The 23126-nt window shown below is 38.8% G+C and overlaps 1 protein-coding gene and 1 long non-coding RNA gene across 2 annotated transcripts in view; both read left to right on the forward strand.

Annotated features, from left to right (window-relative positions):
- LOC135076255 (lysine-specific histone demethylase 1A) overlaps positions 1 to 23126 on the forward strand; it is a 384526-nt gene that overhangs the window by 85079 nt on the left and 276321 nt on the right. The gene's annotated exons all lie outside the window — the stretch shown is intronic.
- On the forward strand, positions 2388 to 3511 carry LOC135075886 (uncharacterized). The gene is made up of 5 exons (XR_010258140.1): positions 2388 to 2402; positions 2515 to 2641; positions 2729 to 2804; positions 2931 to 3139; positions 3260 to 3511. It is a non-coding gene; the product is annotated as an uncharacterized LOC135075886 (long non-coding RNA).

Here is a 23126-nt window from a genome sequence, read left to right on the forward strand (position 1 = left end):
GAGGGTAAACTGTCTACAATGGCGTAAATTTTGATCGATGTCGGGGATACTCTCGTATTATGGAGAGCTCAAGCGACCCTACGTATCCGGTTCGGGCACTCTCGTTTGCACCTTGTCAGCGCTACTGATTCTATCTTCGTCCCTAATTGCTGATATTCCATTAAAGTAATAAATACGCCTCGCCTTCTCACCTTCTCATTAGTCCGAGTTGATTACTGCACTCTGCTGTTTCTATTATGTCATGAGTGGTTAATGTTTGACGAACGTTTGTTCGGCTCTTTTATTTAACGATCGTGAGATTCAGTGTTTACTTTCACAGCCGTGTAAAGGTGGGTGTTATTAAAAATGAATGAATAATTCTGTAAAGGTGTGAAATTATTCTTTGTTCGCACCTTAATGGACTACATTAAAGGACAGTTTTATCAATGAATCTGTATGTACTTTCACTCTTCCATTATTTACCGCTCGCAGCAGGGCACCGGACCTTTATTCATCTCGAGTGTTCCGACTGTTTAGTCAGTCAATTATGAAATTTGAACGAGTCATTGAGTAAAAGCCTTCATCCCAATCCCAACTAATATTATAAATGCGAAAGTAACTTTGTCTGTCTGTCTGTCTGTTACGCTTTCCCGCTTAAACCTCGCAACCGATTTTGATGAAATTTGGCATAGAGATAGTTTGAGTCCCGGGAAAGAACATAGGATAGTTTTTATCCCGGTTTTTGAAACAGGGACGCGCGCGATAAAGTTTTTCTGTGACAGACAAAATTCCACGCGGGCGAAGCCGCGGGCGGAAAGCTAGTCCTTTATGTAAGTAGTAAGTAATTCAGTACATAGTGTACTGAAGGGAATTATGTTTAATAGTAGCATGTCTCAAAACTCAGCTAAATATTGGTGTAACTGTGCCTTAAGAACACTTGAAAGTGTCACAGAGAATGTTGCTCATAACTAGTGTATGTGGATGATAAAGTAAATATTTTTGTCAAAACTCGTGGCGTTCACACATTGAGTCATGGCTTATTCGTGAGTGTACGCGTAAGTTCTCACGCGCGGATCAGATTGTCGCTAGAGTGGGTTGAGAGGAACATACCAAAAATTTGGACTCCTAGCGTAAGCGACGAGCGGATTAGAAAATGAACTGGCTGAGTAATCTCAGACTCAGTTCTTGCTGTCTAAAAATATCACGTTATAACTCCGCAATTTCATTATTTGTTTCTGCGAGTTAAATGTTTAAACTAGAAACGATTATCGTTCTACGTGTACCTTAACGATCATGTAAATTATCTTTCTTTCATTTATGTTAGCTTCAGATTCTTACATGAAAGCTGCGGAAAGTTAATTGTATTAAATAACGAAATTGAATTCTTATACACTTATCTATTACTACACACAATAATTATTGAAGAAAATCACCTGCCTCGTCTCAGCTAAGCAAAAAGCTCCTTCAAAATAAGTTATGCATTTCAACCAGTAGCGTTATTATTTGCTGGAACAAGTAACGATAACATCTTAGATATCTGGCAAGTAATTTATTCAAAGTTACAAGCTCATCACTTAGCTGGTCGTCAATCAATTAGCATTCTTGGCAAATGAGCGTTACTCAGCCTATCGCTTGGACCGTACTTAGCGATACACTAGTAGGTACGCTCGGATCTCCGCCATCAAGCTCACGGCCGTGGGCAGGCTGTTCGTGTAATGACACGATCGCTTTAACTGATAACAATAGATAATCACGTCAGCCTTGACTGGAATAAAATATTCGCTGCTCAGGCGTGAACTAATGCAACATCCTACAGCTGCGATTGAATTGATCTATTTCTAAACCTACCTGTATAAATACCTGTACATCAATTAAAACTTATTAGTGCTGGTTCGTATTTTTAATTTTTTCGAATCAAAGTGTTTTTAGTGGAGAAAATAATATATCAGCTGTGGTGATTTTAAGGGATTTCAATCCAAGAAAAGTTATGGAATCGTTGTCTGCTGATCAGTTTTTTTACTGTTATTATAAAAGCCTCTTCCCCGGACATTGAAGTAAAGGAGTTGTCCCAATTTCGGCCCGCAGGTTGTACGCCATATCAAAAATCAAGAAAAATCTACTGATTATGGGAAAAATATAAATAACTATATCTAGCGTATAATTTAGCCGTACAAAATCAAAAACTATTCATGAATTATCATTCTCAAATGGATACACAAGATGGTGGATGGCGTCAAATAAAAAAAAAATGAACCATAGACTAAACGTCAGTCGCTGTCAGATTTCAATCTGTCACTCACCCCAGTCGTCCGTCTTGTTCGTTCTGTTTGTTTTTATTGTGTTGTATGGACTTGAGACACATCGTGCGATTTGACTATGTTGTTTTGTTAAACATCCTAATATACCGATATAGGATCCGATTGGTATGTAAGCAGTTTTTAACATAACATGTTTCATAATTAATTTATTCTTATAATAACTAATCGTTAATTTATTACTTTCTTACTGTATTAAAATCAATGATATTTGTTTTAGAAATCACAATCATGGCGCTCTGTATTTCATGTTCTTCTGTTAAATAAATGAAGATTCCCGATACTATCAGTGTAGTGAAATGGGCCCTGAAATCATTTCTATTATTCAAAATGCCATAGGCCAAAAGGTGAGCAAAAACTATATTTTTTGTGCTATAGTTTCATTTATTCATATTTTTAACTGTATATATTATAACTATTTATTCTTTTATAAGGTCCGGAGTCGTACTCATAACCTAACAGACTATGCCAGGCAGTTTAATGGAGAAAATATTTCACCACAAGTAAATTGTAAGTATGCATTATTAGTACTAAATAATGATGATGCATATTTTTTTAATGAATTCAGGTTGAATTAATTGGGTATTATGTAAAACATCTATTTATTGTAATGATAATTCTGTCATTATCTTTTAGGCACCCGAAGATGGCTTAGTGTGCTGTGAGTGTTGAGTAAGAGCTACACGATCTCTTCCGCAGCAAGAAGTTGAAGCTTACAGGAAAGCAGAGAATCCTCGACAATTAATACTTGTGTATGGTGCTTAGGCTCTCTTGTTGAGACCAGAAGGCATTCATTGCCCGAGGGACCGGAACTGGATGAAATAATTGCAAGATTTTTCCTAGAGGTAATGTTCCTTTTAAGTTATTGTTATTTTTATAAGTACCTACATATTAATATTTTAATAAATAAATAATTAAATAAGTATTAAGTTTGTATCCTTAATTATACATTTTACTCTTTTTAGATTCCATGTGGCTGGTGGCCATGTATGTTATGCGTGCTGGGTTTCAGCATGTAAAAATGTGCAACGAGCCCGGAACTCCTCTCTGAAGGCAAAGTTGTGCCATAACTACTGGGCCAGCAAGAATTAGCAACCAGGCCCTGTGTACTCATACAATCACCATTGTTTGGTACTTGTTGGGCTCGGCTAGTATCCTGCTATTGCTGCACCGGCCTCATTTTTCGAATATTTTAATAAGGGAAGATGATGATTGAATAAAAACTAATGAAAATAATATAAAGCTGTTTTATTTACTAACACCCCTATACATCTCTATGTGAAAAACAGGTTAGTTTGATCAACACAAAATCCGGTAATAACCTATTTGACTATAGCACTGTAATAGGTTATCAAAGCAATCGATATTGGTCGACATATTAGTTTTATCGAATTGTTCTTTTGTCGATTGATTATTTTATGGCACTTTGTGGAATACATAATCATTAATCATTAGTTGTTTATTTATTTTTCTTCACATCAAGATACGACTTAATGTCAAAACTGACAGATGTCATCAAAATAACATTCGGCCACCATGATGGTTTTTGTGGTTGAGTATTGCTATTTTCTTAACAATCTTTTGTTTTGGACGAATAAACGAAGCCATTTTAAAGAAATTGAATAATAAGAAACTGTTGTAGATTTAAAAGCCCTTCTTTTTGGTAGGTGTACATGTTGTTGGCCTGGGCTCCATACATTTTGGGACAACTCCTTTTCCGTAAAAAAAACTTACTGAAAGCAATAAAATGTTATATTTACATGACGTATATTTGAAGCTCGTCAATGGAGCAAAATCTATATGGCTGTCAAAGGATTATGATGGCTTGAAACAAATCCTTAGTGCGTTATTCAAAGTCAAAGTATTTATTTATTTATTTATTTATTTACATACACACACATTTACTATTGTTACAGGCTAACCCAATATAATAGTAGTGCCAATCTTTTACCATAATTCAAATACATAATAATAATAATTAGATTACCTACATCATACATTTTCAGAATAAAAATAAAATATAATAAACAAATTTCAAAATACATGTCCAAACACATTAAAATAATCAATTACAATATAATAATAATAATAATAGCATAATCAAATCCATTAAATAAATTAATTAGTAATCACTAGCGTAACATAATGTCCATAACGTTATCTTTGTAAACTCGCCCAGAGAACATGCAAACAAGTCCAGTCCATTAAAAGAAATTGCATTTAACGTGCGTATCGCTCGTGTGAGTGGGGCTCTGCTGAGCAGTGCCGTGCGCGCCCGCGGCTCCACCAGCAGCGGCGGCCGGCGTCGCCGCTCCACATACCTCTCCGGAACGCAAAGACTCACCCTCCCCAGTATCTCTGCATTCCAGACCTTGCCTCGCAGTAGCTTGAAGATGTAGAATACGAATGCAAAATCCCTCCTAACCCTCAATTCGTTGTACCCTACCATACCCATGACAAATAGACTTGGATACATTAATGGATAAAACGGATATATCCCATATAATTTCAAATATAAATATCTTAAAAATTTATTTTGTATGCGTTCCAACATGAGACTATATTTACTCTCACTTGGAGCCCAGATCATTGCATTACACTCGAGATGGCTTCTGACTAGTGCATTATAAAGTGCCATTATTGCCTTTATATTTGTAAAATTGTTAACCCTTCGCAGTATAAATCCCAAATTTTTGTACGCTTTTTTACAGATATTTACTATGTGGTTTTTAAACTTTAGCTCAGCTGTAAAACCTACTCCCAAATCCCTTACTTCTGTTACCCTCTTTAATGTTAATCCGTTTATATTATAATTGTATAACATAGGGTTATGTTTCCTTGTATATGATATTGTAACACATTTGTCAGCATTAAATTGTAATTTGTTTTGTTCACTCCATACCACTACATTGTCTATATCTTTTTGCAATAACGCACAGTCCTCCTTGCTATTGATTGGGAGAAACAGTTTAAGGTCATCCGCAAACAACAGGCATTGCGCGTTCTCTACCACCTCCGGTAGGTCATTAATCGTTATTAAAAACTGAAGAGGCCCAAGGTTGCTGCCCTGACTCACCCCTGATAGGACGAAATATGGATCAGACCTGTAGCCGGCGTACTCTACATACTGTTGCCTATCTCTCAAGTAGCTACTAAAAAAATGCAATAAATGGGGCGTGAAGCCAAAGCCCGCTAGCTTTCTTAACAGGACATCATTATCCACCACGTCAAATGCTTTGCGGAAATCAAAATACGCGGCGTCCACCTGTCCTCCGCTATCTATTATTGGTACCAGTTGAGCGGTATAATTCATGAGATTGCTCGCGGTGCTCCGGCCCGGCAGAAAACCATGTTGCGATTCAGACCACTGTGTACTCACTTGCTGAACTATGCTGTTCTGAACTGCTGACTCTAACACCTTGGCTGGAGTAGATAGTACCGCCACCGGCCTATATCCTTCCACCCTATCACTACCCGAGCTCGCCTTCGGAACTGGTATCACTCTAGTAACTTTCCACATATCAGGAAAGACTGCTGACTCCAAGCACTGATTATATATGTGCGAAAGCGGCTCTGCCAAGATGAACCTACAGTCCCTGAACAAGAAAGCTGGGATTCCATCAGGGCCCGCCGATCGCTTCGGCTTGAGCTTAGTGAGCGCTTGCAGTACCTCACTCGGTTGCAATGTCCCCACATGCACTCGTGCTGACCCATTCGAAACTCCCGCTTCCACTATAGCTGCGCTTACATTCAGTTGAGCGTTCTCCGTATTGTACACTGAATGAAAATACTTAGCAAATTCATCAACACTTTGTCTCTCTGTCAATACCTCCCCATCTTTTAATATATTACGTGAGCAATTATTACGTCTCTTCGATTTAATATAGTTCCAAAAAGATCTGGGGTCCCTGGCTAAATGCTGTTGTACCCAATCCCTATGTTGGTCATGAGCCATTCTTACCATCTTTTTAACTTTTGATCTGCAATACGCGAACGCCTCATAATCAGTTTGTAGCTTACTAACTTTGTACCGCTTGTGAAGTATAGCTTTATGTTTTATACAATTAATTAATTCAGGATTATACCACTCTGGATTTATTTGTAAAGAATACTCACAGACTCACACTTGACAGTTTTTTTATATAAGATAAAACAAGCTTTTGCAACAGACAATGTACGAGTAAGTAGGTACAAAGTATTTGAAATATCACGCAAGTCCAATGTGAATGCCTAACCTGTAAATCAGTAATATTTTAAATCTGGCAAGTGTGACCAACATACAAACTACACATTTGCGTAGACAATTAAGCAAACGTAGTTTTTTATGCGTTTTTAAGGACGGTCTCTAGGTTTTTAATGAACACGTTTGACAGAATTTACTGAATGATACCATTCTTGTTTTCGCGAATTGGATGACTTCACTTGAATTTGAAATAAACATTTGCATACGAATTTCTTGATTGAGAATACGTATGCGGTTTCTAGAACATATTTATTTGGTTGTGTTTTCGTGTTTTACGTGCGAGGTTTTTTAAAATGTAGTTAGGTGCATTACAAGTCATTGTCCGTAGATGATACGAGTAAATCAACGAAAGATAAAAATATTTTTATGAAAACAACAATTTGCATTGCATATTCCTATTCTTCGTTTGTTTCTGCTATTACACTGATAATAGTCTACCCAGTATATCAATCATGTAAAGCTTCGGACTGTCAAAGGATTGCATAGTTTAATATAAAACTAGAGGCAGCTCTAAAGGGGAATGCAAGGAGTCTTCTCCGAGGCACTTAATGTGGCCCTCGTTTAAGTAAACAAGGTACACGTCCCTGCGTAGGCACCGGGTCTTGTTTTTATCCGTCTTAGTCCACCGCTGCACGGTTGTTATCTTGTTATCCTATCTCGGTGAGATTGTGCCTTTTTGTGCAGCTGATGCACTCGATATATGCACATCTTTGTTGCACTCTGAATACCAATTGAGTTCAAGCGTTCGCCCGCAATGCCACGTCGTGAGTACGGTCCCATTCATTTTGAAGTTTAGTTCTGTGTTGCTCTCGTGATTTACTGTGATTTTTTTTAATTAGTCGTATGATTTGTAATAACAAATACCAGCAGGAACTTAAATCTTTATTTCTACCTTCCTCTCTTAAGAAGAGTCTAAAATAACGTCCAAATTACTAATCATCAAACGCCTTTCCCGTTAAAAACACTTAATTTTATTCCCTTGCAAATCAAATGGGCCATTTGATTTATCTCAAATATTCAGATTCAGATATTTGCATCACCATTATGTTACATAGGGTAAATAAACCTTACAGTTCATTAGGAACCCTCTCGGGCACTACAATAAGAATTTCAGCGGTCATTTAATTTTTGATATTCTCTGTTCAGTCAGTGAATAGTTGAAATGAACAACGATATTTAACCTCTACTTTTCAAAACTACCAAAAGCTAAGCTGTTTCAAAGCCTCATAACCATTGACTTACTTCAAAGTTACAAAAACAGAATTTTACAAAGGATTGTATGTAATAAGTAATTGGACATGTAGAGGCACGTTTTCTGTGAGATACTATTCTCGGCCACAATGCATCTATCTTTTATGGTATGGTGTTAACTGAGCTGATCCCGATCCTATAGCGATCTAGTTAATATTTAGTACCGACTCTTTTTATAAGAAACGTATTTTAACATAGCCTTTTAGATAACAATGTCCAACTTAACTTGCTACTTACGAGTAAGTATTTTACTCATTTGAAATTATTATATATTTTTTGTACCATCCTCACACCAGGTAAAAATGCAACCTCAAAGAGTTGCCTCGAAACCTCAATTCCTTAAAAAGATCGTACAATTATTTTTACAATTCAAATTTTCTGTTAATTAGTGAAGTAAACCATAAATTGCTTTTGAAGTCTGCGGCCGCAGTCTGTATAAAGTTGCATTAAAGTCGTTGCCATTCCGCATTAAGTTCATAATAAAGAGCGAGGCGAGAGCGTGGTGGCTGGAGCCCTTTGTGAGGCTCGCGCTGGAGGGACTATCGCCTGACTCGCCGCTGCGAATAATGTAGAAAATATTTTTCTCTCCGCCACTGCTTACGAAACGCCACCAGGCGTAGCCAACCATTTTCCGCAAAGTTAAATTCTCATTACTTTTCTTTGAAAGGGAGTTAGCTTTTATAACCGAACGGCGGCCGAGAAAGGAAATTCTATTACAATGATGGTTTTTGACAGGGGCGCCCTGTGCACCGCCGATCCTTTCAGCGGCCTTCTTTTATTCACAAACAATTACATCGCATTAAGAGACATTATGAAATCGTAGCGAGCGCGGACTCGTGAACGTTTAATGATAAGGCGGACGCGGCGGTGGCTTTGGATCGCAAATCTCCCTTTAAGTCGACGTGCGAGCAATGGCTCCGATAATAAAATTAATTATGAAATTTATAGCATCGACCGTGGTGCGGCGGCCGTTTCTGACGCGAAATGCGAATGCGTTTGTCGTTCGAATGTGTACCGTCTTAATCGACAATTTACGAATGCTGTTTAGCGAACGCGGAACGAACCGAACGCCCTATCCGGTCATAAAAGCTGACTCAATTCAAATTACTACGTCTCAATAAATTATTATTAACTGCTCGAAACGATGTAAGCCTTTTGTCGCTTTTTCATGCCAAATTATCCTTTTCTTCGAATAGGAAGTATATTTATCGGTGATCGATAAGAAGTTTATATTATATTTTTGTTTAATACAAAAAAGATTTACACGTATGAATTTTGTGACATCTGCCTAAAATTACTGATAAACGGTAATAGAATAACGTGAAAGATAACAGGGATAAACACATGATTGTTAGGTTAAATATTCTTAAATCCATGTTTCGCTATTGTAAAACATAAAGTGACGTATAACTTAACGGTAGTTTATTGCCAATGACACGGGTATTACTTGTTATTTATTTATTTATTTGTCCAATAATAAGATAAAAAAGTTTATAGAAATTAGGTAGTTGCGGTGAAGGCATGCTATTAATTTGCTCACTCTTTTTATTTTTCAACTCGATTTGTCAATGTAAAAAGTAAACTTAAGTTATTTAACAGTCGCATTGTGATTAAACTGAATGTTTTTTTTAGTTGATTTGGTTACAAATATTTAAATGTGATTTTTAGAGAGAAAACCCATAGATATAGGTATAATTTTTTATTAATCAATGAGAGTACTGATTTTGTCTTTGAAAAGAAACTTCGATTTTGTTACACTGAACCTTCAGTAAACAAAACCAAAACAACATGTCGGTTGTAATATATTAACTTGACCCAACTGGTACCACACAAAGCAATCATCGTATTAACATGAGTAGTTAGAGTGAATTGACTGATTGCTTGTTCAATATAGCCGCTCTTACTTAATCACTCTCTCGAATTGATGCTATTAATTGCCCTCTAGAGTGTTGTTGATCGTATCTTATGATATCAGATCTTTCGGTAGTTAGTTGTATAGTAGTTGTGTATAAAAAATACAGTTGCGTTAACAAATATTGTATAGATACTCGTTATTCGTTTGTTTAAAATAGGTAATAAATAACCAAATCTCGTAAATTAATGAAGCTTTTTGTAGCGTCACAAAGTTAGTTGTGCAAGCGCTTTAGGCTATAGAAGAGGCAATTTCTTTCAGCGAAACTGACAAGAGAGTCGCCTAATGTTAGTTATTTGGTATAGAGCCGCCGAGCGACATTTGCATAACGCATTCGCTAACAAGACACGTTCGAGTACAATTGCGATCGCGAAAGAACCCTACTCAAACAACCCATTTCTATTTTAGCTCGCAACCGCTTGTTTAATGTTCGGCCCGTACAACCGCGTCGGCTAACACTTAACGCTTTTTGCATACGAAAGCGTCCAACGTTTACCTCCAGTGTCTCCTGTTATTATGCTACTCTGTATTCAGGCCGAGCGGAGTTGAAGGTCGCCCTTCTGGTCGAGATAACGAACAACTAGTTCCTTTATCCGATCATCTATACACTCTTGTGCGTGTGTTTACAGTTTCCCTTCTTCCTACATATTACGATGCCTCTAATGAGCGTGATATAAACAACATTTAGAACGCATAGAAAGTTGATCGCGTCGGGCGGATGAAGTATTGCGGGCCATCAATCCCGCGTCGGTTACCCATCTCCGGCGAGTCTCAGCGCGCGTCGTATAAACTGACCCGAGTAGCCTAAATAAAACGTTACGCCGCCACAAAATAGCCCATAAAAGAGCAACTGCGTAAGACGTAAATGCTTAGATAAACGACTGCACTTAATCCGGGAGTTAGAATGTTGACAAGTAATGAACGCGATCAAACATAAAAAAGGCCTGGCATTTTATTCCATTAATCCACGTCATGTTGAATGTATTTATAACAAAGATAGCAGTTAATAAGCCAGCCTGGCTCACGGTCGGCCACTGCACACCTAGTGAAACGTCTAATCATTGTGTGGGTCGTCGTAATTGAAGTGGATATTCGTTCCTTTCCTTTTATCTCAATTTATTCATTTCAAGCGCAGCGATCACTAATGTTGCTGTGACCACTTGTCAGTTTCAATAACTAGGTGCTCGTAAATGAGATTGTGCACCTGTTGGGAGCGAGCTTAGTATTAGGGCGTTATCTAGAGCGAGTGCGAGTATCATCTTAATATATCCGGCTCATTTAGGCAGTGGTGCCGGTCTCGCTGACGTCTTATTATCGGCGATGTTTTACATCTTTTGACAAATTGTCCCTGTTAGGGAGAAATAATTAGTGAGTACGATGGTTGCGTGACTAGCACTGATGGATAGCGTGCCTCAGATACGATCACGATTGCCGCCGAATTTCTTGAGAATCTTATTCACAAGCTCGGGGCGCCCGCGCTGATAGTGCTTCGTAAATTATCGAATTATACCGAACTGGACGCCATACCTATGCGTGTTTATTTAATTTTAAAAGTATTTGTTTCTATTACAGCTGGACTACGTTCCATACGACTGTGGGAAACTATCAAACGCCAACAATCACGCCGATGTTAATTCGTGAACCCCAAATTGTTTGTGGTCACGAATTTAATTTGTAAGTGTTGAGTTGTTAATGTTCAAATTACCTGCGTTTTCGTACTAACATGAGAATCAAATAGCCTGAAAAGAACTTGTTTTGTTGCCGTAGTTATGCTTGGAAACTTGTTATTGGTGGGTTTTATTAGCCATGGCGTTGTTATTTAAGTGTGGGTATCTGATGGATACGGTATCGCAGTCATAAATAACGCATACGTCGTGCACGGTAGCGCGCGCCGAACAATCTATACAAATTAAAGAGACGCACATTACTCATATTGAAAGCACTAATTGGTAATGACGATTAGTGATTCATTTGTGCATTGATTTAAAGCAAGGAGTGCTGCTAAATCGACACTTTGATATTAATAATGGTCTATATAGTTCATGTGTACGTATAGGTACTCATACTTATTAAAGTTATGTTTAAAGACAGATTGATTTTGTAAGCTAGGCTACATGCTCTGTACACAAAGTCGAAGCTCGAAAAGGATTCGTCTGAGCTAATCAAAAAGTTCATCTCAAGTTTTTGTCTATGACATGTTGCGTTGAACTTTAGCTAACATCGTCGCTAATTATAAATAATGTCTCGTCCCAGTACGAATGCGGTAAGTCGTGTTCGTGTGAGCAAATACTCCCTTGCTGGCCCGGGGTTGCTCAATAGCTGCACGTATTGTGCCGATTCCTGAGACCAAAGTGCATCAGATTGCCGGTTACGAACCAAATTATGTACTGCCGTAAACTGGATCAGCACTCGCTCAGCCGCTATCCGCAGGGCTGTCACTAGAGAAAGCATTAGACAAGCTAGGAACGCCTTGAAAATAAACGCCATAAATTTTGAATTTGTGTAAATAACTCTATTACTTGATTTTTTTGAATAACCTCCTAGTTGAATATAAGATCCATATGTGGGTTTCTTAATATGAACTGACATGTAGGTCTTGTAGGTATAGTCCGATCAACGAGGAGATTCGTTGTATGGAGACTTCTGAATAATTCCTCTGCCTATGAAATTTGGCACATGATGAAAATAACCAAACTTACCATAATAAAAGTTGTTATTGTATATCTATAATAATCTGTATTAGGTACCTATTTTCATCATGTGCCAAGTTTCATAGGCAGATGAATTATTCGGGTTACAAAGCTTCGTTGATCGGTATGTGTATAATTTGTAAATATTTTACTTTTTCGCAGACATGGTACTTGTCGTAATTACGAGGAATTTGAGCAAGAAACTAACTACACTGTCATTAAGTGCCTGGCGTGTGCCTGACACCCCTGGCACCACGTACCAACTAGACAAGTTGTTCGACTTGTCGATGAAGCTTTTTACTTTTTTATCCAGGCCTTACAGTTTGCGTAACAACGCTTGCAAACTATGAGACATGAGGTCAAAAGGCGCCAGTCACAAATTGACAGTTAACGTGTAACGTTACAGATTTACTTACAACTTTATTACATCATAAAAAAATATTGTCAGTTTCACAAGATACTAAAAATTACACATTAGTGTAACGATTTTTTTTGTGACAATCGTGAGAATGAAAAATAAATGTTAAAGGTACCTTAATCTGTACCTATTTGATATTTTTAATGTATGAAAGAGATAGATTTCAAAATCTTAAATCCAACTTATTGACCCAAGCCCAAGAAATTCCATAAACCTTAAAACGATTCGTCGAAGCTTTTATAAAGATCACTTAAACAAAAGCTTGGTAGAACAAGGTCTTTTATATGTCAATGATGTTATATTAGTGACCTCAGGTGAGTCACGAGTTCTCCTATATCAGATAATTGCTGAGATATTTTCTATTGTCAATAAATTCTCGCTAGCCTTGTGTCTCATTACAAAATCATTACTGCGCGCGACTTTTACTAATCCGCAGGATAAAACGTTATCTTTTACAACGATAAGTCTCGATAAAGCGTTCTCACAACATTTCTCTTCCATATAAGTGAAATAATCAGATTTGGGTCAGAATTATGGCGGGTTAGTATCTATATAAAGGCATAATTATCTGTGTGAGCGATCGCGGCGAGCGGACACGAACAGTTTTTGCTGTTAGTACCAAAGCTGAGTTATCGCACGTCACGGCCGGTCGATGGGCCCCCAAAGAATTATTGCAAGTCGCTGGATGCATCTCCCGTTTCGCACGCCGCCTCACATTGTTATTAAGTTCAGAGGTTGCTTTGTTTATGAGTCGACGCCTTTGAAAGGTAACACGACGGCGCGAGTGAAAACATAGCTCCGAAGACGCCGATGACATACAATTGATAGTGTAAATATTGCTCTTAACCTGTGCTCGAACACTTTTCGCCGAGATTTAGGTCTCGTATATTGCGATCATACCACGATATTTATGGGCCCACCATTGTGTTCACATCCGATGTTTAGATATCATTTTTGTTTATGGCGAACATCATTGTTTACCGTTATAATTTTATTGTAAAGTTAAAGATTTCTAGTTTGCCGAGCTCGTGTCTACTTTCTTAACCGCAAATAGGTTTTACTTAACCTTAGAGCTCCTAAGTAGGTTGCTCATGACTCTTTAAGCTTCTTATTTAATTGCTATACATAAATCGCGATTTATTTCGTTCCGTGTGAAATTAGTTGTTAAAATTAAAATCTAATTTCAAGACTGAGGTCTAACTGAACGATTGTTTTGAATTAATTGAAATACTAGTTAAGGAATCCATTAGATTTTACTAAGGATACCTTCGGAATTTCAATCAATGTGACAAACGCGAATAAGACAAAGGCTATAGTGTCTTAACTTTAAGCTGCTGCAGCGAGCATGTACCATTAAAGGAAGCTTAGCTTTGAAATGGCAACGCTTAATGTCGAAGTCGTCGATACTGAATACTAAGGTCAGTTATGATTGCCTTCTTAATGTCCGATTGCGCGAAAGTCTAGTCACGGTGCGGGCGAATATTAATAGCGAGCGACATGTCCCTGCCATGACAATTCACTTTCGATGGCGGTCGTGCGCGTGCGCCCGCGGCCGAATGCTCGCCATACTTTGTGCCACTATCTGGATTATGATCAAGTCCCCATTGTGCGGGTTACCTATTGCACATCGGACCAGCTGTTTGCTTATTGTCTTGCGTAATTCAGTGAAGTCGACCGGATGATAATTTGCTCGCCCGTTCGAGCTTTCGTTATCGTCGCGAATACTTCGTGCGTGTTTAATTTAATTTTCTTGCTTCACTCCCAGTTGAGTAACTGAATAACTAATGAATGTTACCCTGTGAAATGCATAACTACTCTAATTTACTAGCCTTAAAATGCTCTAAATAATGTCTCGTTCAATTCAAGTAGAAACCAAAACCGTGATACGTTAGAAGTGAAATTAGTTCATGCTGCACGATTTGAACTTCGGAAAACTATGTGTACACACGAGTTAGCCTTATATGAGCTGGTGGCTGTGCGATTGTTTATTTCACCAACCACACCATATCCGGTAAAATAAGTCGGTATGCTTCCTAACCGCAAACAATTTTAGCTATCCAATAAAAGCGTACGCAGGAGAGGATAAGACAGAATTATTAGATTCCTGTGCCATGCTGTTACAATGTAACAAAGAAGTGTTATTTTAGTGAATAATATTTTCTGTTTCTTAAAACTTTTATCTACTAGTTCTACCTATACTTAGTCTACCTAAAATAAGTATAAGTTGTAAATCATAATGCTCGATAATAAATTATGCCTAGAGTATAACTTATATCAGATCTTATCAGCTAGTTAGTTATTATAAACTTGAAATTATGTTCAAAATAATCAGAAACATGCGACACTATTTATCTGATTTGCGACTTCCACATTCCATGCTAAACGTTGTTAATAAACAAAGTGTAAAATCGGTAATTTCAATCGTAACAAATTACCTACTTAAGTACTTCAACACTGTACTAGTTTGTATAAGACTTAATCCCGTTTTATGAAAGATGCCTTAAACTGAAGTATAGATTTCAGTTCTGCAATAGTTTAAAATACATATACATAGATTTTCAGCCTGTTACTATCGGATCATTTTTGAGTTTGAGTTTTAAGTTCATCCAGTTTTGATCGACATGTTAATATCGGCAAACTTTAGGCTCTCTTACTTGCTTTAGACTGCCTTGGGCTTGAATCAAAACTTGATTCAATCTCAAGCATAGATTAAGGCTTTTGAGTTGAATTTCAAAATTTAGAATAATCACAGGACATAATCTATGACTGAGCGTTAGTTTACTGTCTGTGAGATTGAGATCAATTTCAACGAAACTTACATATACCTAAGTTTTACCTCTGAACAAACTGGAATAGACTAAACAACGTTTTTAACAATTAACAAGTAATTTATAAATAAGTCCACTAGGCGGACGTTTTAATTTGTAAATGCCATTTCCTGCTATTGATATTAAATTAATTCATATCCGGCTAAATTGAATGATACCGTAATGAACTTACAAATGATAAATCTAAATAACATAAATGATAATTATTGTCTTTCACATGTACCTACCTACATGTGTGAGGTATGTCACTGTTACAATAAATTAATTAGATAAATGTTTTAATGCTTTGTGCACAGTTAGGGTCCTCGCATTAAGGTCATGAAGCAGGCAGGTAAGTCAAATGTGGGACAATGTAGAGCGTTCATGACCACGCTGATTTCTGCAACGACCAACTGGATCAGTCCGTTTGGGGTCTTCCAGGTCGGTCACGACTGATAAACCATTATTACCACATTACTTTGGGGCCCGTATTATAAAACGTCAATACTCAAGTATAGATTCAAGTCTGTGATCGGTTTAGTTTATGAATCTACTAGCTTTTGCCCGCGGCTTCACCCGCGTGAAATTTAAGTAGTTTGTCACAGATCGTCATAAATGTATAGCCTATATGTTATTCTGGGTTATAATATTTAAACAATAATACTGCAAAGTTTCATCAAAATCCGTTCCGTAGTTTTTGCGTGAAAGAGTAACAAACATCTAGACATCCAGACATCCACACAAATTTTCGCATTTATAATATTAAGTAGGATTCATGTAGGTAAGTATGAATCTATACTTATTCATACTAGGAAATTACAGTGAAAAGTATCAGTTTCAGTGTAAAATTATTGACTGGAATTGAAAGCACTAGTTGTACATATTTCCTTCCATTAGGTTACTTCTCGTGGCTGACTAGGAACGGGTGTCTTGTTAGCTGCCAACTCGGTATTCCAATAAAGCACGCACCTCTCTTTGGAAAATTCCTCAGTAAACCGATCCTCTCAGTGTGGCAGAAGGTTAATGAAAAATTGTGTAAAACTATAATAGCCAATGCTATACAGGTTTTCCTCAACATACACGAACCATAGAATATTTCGGAATTCGGAAGTAAAATGAACTGCCATCAATAGCATTCGTTGCCCACGGTCTTATTCAAATACTTAATGTCCGTTTACACCATCACTCCCTATTTTTTTATGAAAACAAAATTCCTGTTAAGGTTACCATAGGGGTCACTTAAAAATTAGTGATTGATGGTGAAAACAATTATAGTAAAATTTTTGTTTATTTTTAATCAGCACATATCTGGCAAACACTTTATGTAATTATTTTCACTTTAGTCGTTACTTTTTCCTAGGGAGCGTCGACAAAGCGGGTGTCTTGTTAGCTGCCAAGTCGGCAGTCCAATAAACCACGCACCGTACTATGTGAAATTCCTAAGTAAGCCGATCCCCTAGATGAGTGAGGAGGCGCACCGCTGCGGCTGGTCACGCGAACCACCTGACACCACCGCCCTTTGTTACACCTCACTAGCAGTCGTGAGTTGTCCAGATTCCGGATTCATTCCATGTTCGATGCATTTTATTGCGGTATTGACTGACCGCCTTGTCGGATCAGATGCGTACCTATTTGTTACCCGCTCGATCTACGAAGTGGTTGATGTTCTATTGTATTCTATTTGAAATGTATTACAGGGAAATATATTTGGTATAACAGTTTGTTTTTGAATTGAATACGTTTTGATGAACGTGATAGTGTTTCGCGCCAAACACGGTTTTGTTTATTCAAGTGGTATATTCACGATTTTATGAAATTTGTTGTAGTTTCCGCAGCAGGTTTTTGACTCAGGTAATTCGGCAAATCTTAAAATTTATGAGTCCGCAGACACATCGCCACATTTCCTTGTTCCAGCATCATCGATCATGCGTTATGATCCGGCACCAGGTCACGTGTCGCACTTGTCGCGGCTGATGGACGCTCGCGCCGCACAAAGGCTCCGCACACTTGTCAACTTGACGAGACCTCCAAGAAACTCGTGGCTAGGCTACTGTTCGAAAGTTGACAAGAAAATCGTTTTATTTTCCATCATTGTACTTGGAGCAGAGATTTGTAACGCTAGCGTATCGAAATTACTCAAACAAACAGTTAATTAACTGTAGATAATTATGTTGCGCGAAGCTAAATCTACCAAAGGTACTTTACACAACCCATACCATAGTAGTACCTACTTGAAGATACAGATAATATTCAGCTTCAGACATATTACATAGGAGACATAGGTGTTACCGATTGTCAACATGTAATTAATTTATGAATTACACATGCCTACATTTTAGTGATAAAAATGCGGTTGATCCATTTAGATATTTTACTATGCGAATTACGAATGATATTGTTTAGAAGATATTCGTGCGAAGAGCTCTATCACTGACGTGGCATTGTTATTTGGCGTCAAGACATGTGTCAAGCGATCGATAGACTTGCTCACAAAAGGTCCATCGGTGCACTCGACTTCGTGAAAACAAGTGGCTTCGAGGCTAGAGCGCTACTGTTCGACAGATTCTGACGTACCTACATGGGATCTTTAGATGTCATCACAATCTGTCATCTGTGTCATTCTTGGGAGACTGCGTGTGGCACTCAGATAAGAATCTGCAAAAACGTTTCGTGGTTACTCGTTAAGGAAGATCAACATTATCCGGTTGTGAACTTCTGAAAATAACTATAATTTAACTTAACGTGCTTTAATTATCACTGCTATAATGATGTTACTGTTATAATTTTATTACACTTTCAATAAGTGGGTCGTAATAATGTGGAACATTGTAGAGCCGTCCCACGCACGGCGCGCACCAGACGTGGTTACGACCGTTAACTGGCGTAATTGCCGCTTTTGTCTTTGCTGCCGAAAGTAAGACGTTCTTTGTGCCCTCCTCACGCACTGACACCAGCTTCATTATCACTGACGTCCATGTACCAAATACACACCGATAAAATGTCCTCCGCAAATTCTTCACACCACCGTGCACCCTGGCTATGTTTTAATGTTCACAGAACGTGGTGCATAATCCGATGAAACTTGTTATAAATTTTAAATCGATCCCCAGTTTAGATTGCTAAGGCAGAAATGGAACGCAAAAAAGTAACGTTCGAGTAAAGGGCAAGTAAAACTCAGCGAGCTATTTATCTTAAACTTATCGGAATACGGCGGCGTGTTCGTTTTTCTCTCCAGTCCGTATATACTTTGAACTGTGTGTTTTTTTATTTTGTTTTTAAAAACAATGATTACCGCGTTGTCGGGCGCGCGTCGTGCGAAAGGGATGCGATGATCGTTTTGCATGGAACGAGGTGAAACCATCAATTTGCGCCGAGCCGCGCCAGAGGTAAACGCGTCGATCTCGCTTAAAAGAGCCGAAGTGGAGTCCACTTGTGAGCTTGTGCTGGTTTGTAGTGCGCTGCTCGCCGATGTTAACTCGTGTTGCATTCCCGAACAAGCGCCTGAGTTCAATGGGGCTGGCACAATAATCTCTCACTGCGTCTAATGACACACCAGGCTCTTTGATGTTTTAGGGCCGGTGTTACTACGCGCGTGCAGTACTATTACAAATACTCAAGTATCAGAAGCGCTAAAAGATTTTCCATTATTGTGCGGCGGCGTTGCGCACTGTGGCATGCGTTCGGCGTGGTCAGTGCAGAGGCGCGATATTCCCAGCGGGCGGTGAGCGGTAACTACAAGGTTTCAGCTCCATTTTTCCACTTCGCCCGCGTTTTTGCATGAGCGACCGATCAAGCCTGTTTCGTATAAGGAGGCGTAGTGGCAAGAAAATTGCTATTTTTACAAACAAGCTCTTGACGGCGCAAAAAATATGTAGCGCAGTGCCGCAAGTCGGTAATCAATTCAAACGAGCTTCATTGTTTCACGAACGAGGAAGGGCTCGAATATGTCGATATCGGCGGTAACTGCGGTGCGCTCCACTCTTCTATGTGAGCCTTTATCGGATCAAACGACTGTTGCTAGCAGTTTATGGCTACTCGCTATGGGCATTCGGATTCTTCTAATGTTTACCTTGCATTTCCTTCCCGCATGGAGGAGTGAGTCAACCTTCACATCATAGCGTAGTGTATTTTGTTAAGGTGTAAAATTAATTTGTGGTATTTTCACGCGCCGCAAGGAATGCCTCCGGAACGCGAGAGTGGCGATAAATACTTGGTTGGAATGGCGACAATTCATAATAATTTGTTGAGTTAACAGGTTTGGTAGTCGCGCCACGGCGGGCCAGGCCGCCGCCGCCTCGTAATGAGCAACATCTGCGAATCAATGAGGTCGGTGCGCGTTTTATTAAGCGCCGCGATAAATTTGCATCGTCAAACAGCGACCGCGGCGGCGAGGCACGTTCGGCAAATAGAATAAATACGTAGCTCCTCCCGCTTCCATGCCATCCCGAACCCCCTAGTACAAACACAATTTGCTCCTATTTATGTCCTACCATTTGAGAGCGTTGTCGTCATATTAAACACCGGAATGTGTTGTGCCGATTACGGCACGCATTCCCATTCTAATACCCTACAAGTCCAGCTAAGAGTTGTAAAGCAAAGGTGTACTACGAGTGTGTTACTTGTTTTGATCAGATGCAAGTTGTAGTTTACAAACACAGTAATCAGTAAAAAATAAACAGTGAAAATAGCGATTAGACGAACAGGGTTGTAGGACAAATTTTCGCGTTTCCCAGCTCATTTCAAAGTATAATGACGTCGTTGGCAAGGTAATTCTCAGTTTAAAAGGACTCCTGAAAAGGGCTTGACAAAGTGGTTAGCCGGCGGCGGCTGGGCCTCACAGACGGACTCTCGATTACGCGCGTCGATTTCGCAATAATTGCGGACAGCTCCTAAAGCTAGTGTTATGCGAGGGTCAGTAGCCATCGTAAAATTTCACGACCACTTGTACCCGGACAACGCCAAAGGGAATAACTATAGCCTCCAGTGAACGTGCAAACGGACAAACTTCGATATCGCTGGCCTTCGAGCCGATGTCGATTTGACGCGGACACTCGTAATTTAAATATAGTGTCAGTATCTGCACAGAACGATCTATCCGAATGGGTCGTGTGCGATAACCCGTGATAAGGTTCAGCGGTTCACGTCTGAATCGGTAGTGATAAAGCATGCTGGCTAGTGCTTCATACGTGAAAGTATAATGACCCTAATGCTGTCAGATTTAAAAAAGATAACCGGCTCAATAGTGCGGCGCGAGAGGGACGAGAGATGAACTCGATCCGAATCCGTTGAAGAGTTCAATAATCCGGGCTTAGCATCGATCTTCGATCCGGCGATTACGGACGACGGCGTTGACGGATGTCAGCTTAACTTGTCTGTCACCCGGCCGGCACAGACACCTACCATATTAATCTCTATTCTCGCCGAGCAACACGTGGATTTACGCGTCGACGAAAGTAATTTATATGCAAATCATTTCAACCTTGACGATTTCGTGACTCTAATACGGCTGACACAGTCCAAACTAGAGGTAGTCTCGGGTTAGACAGTAACGGTTATATGCATATTTCATGGTACTGGACTGTGCTCGTTAATGAACGTAGGTAATCAAGTTACTCGTTAGTTATTATTTCCTAGTAATCTCGTAAATAACGTGATTGTAAAAAAAGAAAAGTACCTAAGTTGTAATGTCGCATCATGACGAGCTTTTTTGTATGGCCTCGGTTATCTTAAATTAATATTTCACTAATACCGATGTCGCTTGTCAAGAGACAAAGGCCCTCGGCGTTGTTGGGGCGTCGCGATCGCGCGAGCTCTTTGTGTGCGCCAGAACAATATTACTGGCGTCTTGATAAATAGGAACAACTGTTGAGGCAACAATGCAGCCTGTAACGCGATACGAGCCCGATCGACCACTGGATTAATGACCGCCTCGCCTAAAAGAATGGGCCGTAATATTTATTATCAGATAAGCGCTCGCTACCGGGCAATTCGTGTGTCTCCCGCCATTATACAACTCTCGTTGCATCGCCTATGCATTAGTCACTCCCGCACGGAGATATCAATTTATGAATGTTCACATTTATAGATCGTGTTGCTTTTGTGTGGTTCCCTCCGGTTCACCTATACATATGTCACCCATTTATTTCTTTATCGTCTCTTTTTATTGGTTCTTTTGGCTGAGGAGTTATGTCGCGCCAGCATAATACAAGTCGTTGCAGCAAAATAAATATTGGGTATTTCAAAATGTGTTTGAGCATCAATCGATTTGAATATAAAAAGGTTTGGATGTTCAAGGAACTAATCAGCTCGAACTGCTTTTATATTATAATAGTTAATGAAACGTAACGCCCACATTGCTGGGGCCCATTGATCTCTGCGCCGTAATGGGCGCGTCGAAAGATGTGTGCCCGCGCACCTTAACTCGTAACGAGAGTCCCCATCTTCCTCGATTATAAATTTTAATGTGGATATTTTTAGATGTTTTACGACCGAATCCAATCAATAGGTTTTTAAAGGAGTATTTACAAATACAGTAAAAAGTCAATTGGTTCGTTGATTAGCTGGTATGATGAGATGATTTATGCGTAGACATAAGTATGGTAGGTACTCGAACTAAGTATATGTCTTCTCTAAATGAAAATACTAGCATTGAAGTCAAACTACAGAGATAATGACAATTCATTAGATCCTAAACTTTATGCATATTATGTTTTGTAGTTACAACCTTATCCTTAGTACCTGCACATGCGCCTGTATTCAAAGTAAAATTTTAAGTGTTATTTCTTATTGTTTAAGGTCCGTAAATATATAAAATTATAGTTGAACATTTCTATCCCCAAGAAACAACAAATTACGAAAGATTGAACGCACATTTATGCATTTTGTAATGGAGAAAGAAGAGAAGTCGAAGGCTGTAAAATAATATGCCTCGAACACATTTCTTATGAAACATAATCATAACCGGGAAAGCCAACGAGGCTCAGTTACAAGGAACTTATCTTTGCTCCCCGCTGAAATTTATAATCCGACGATGAGATGAATGGCGTAATGCTAACAGTAAATTAGTCAGAGTGGATAGCTAAAACATATAAATTATGTTACATTCCCGAGACGTCACCGGCCGAATATTCAAATGTAATCTTTATAAAGACATTGATCAAGAAGCAACGGGTTACGCGACACTCCGGTTTCGCTTTCCGATTGGGCCTGATAACGTGTAATATTCGGTTTATTCGTTTTTTTTTTCATCTCTCATAATTACGATTTATATCTTCGGATGCGCCTTGTCGCGCTGTTGACTTTGCGAGCCGCGCAAAGGAGCTTCGTGTTTCGATGATTTATTGCCTTTTGTTCGGTTTTATATTCCGCTCATTTCATTATGCATTTTAAATTACGTTTATCACTCATGAATCTTGCCTCTCTTTAATATGCTCTCTTGTTTATTCACTTCCATGTAATAAATATCAACCAAACTGTGCTCCGTTACATCAAATCGTTATGGTTTCTGTTAC

The sequence above is a fragment of the Ostrinia nubilalis genome, chromosome 11 (genome assembly GCF_963855985.1).
Source record: "Ostrinia nubilalis chromosome 11, ilOstNubi1.1, whole genome shotgun sequence".
NCBI classification, from domain to species: domain Eukaryota; kingdom Metazoa; phylum Arthropoda; class Insecta; order Lepidoptera; family Crambidae; genus Ostrinia; species Ostrinia nubilalis.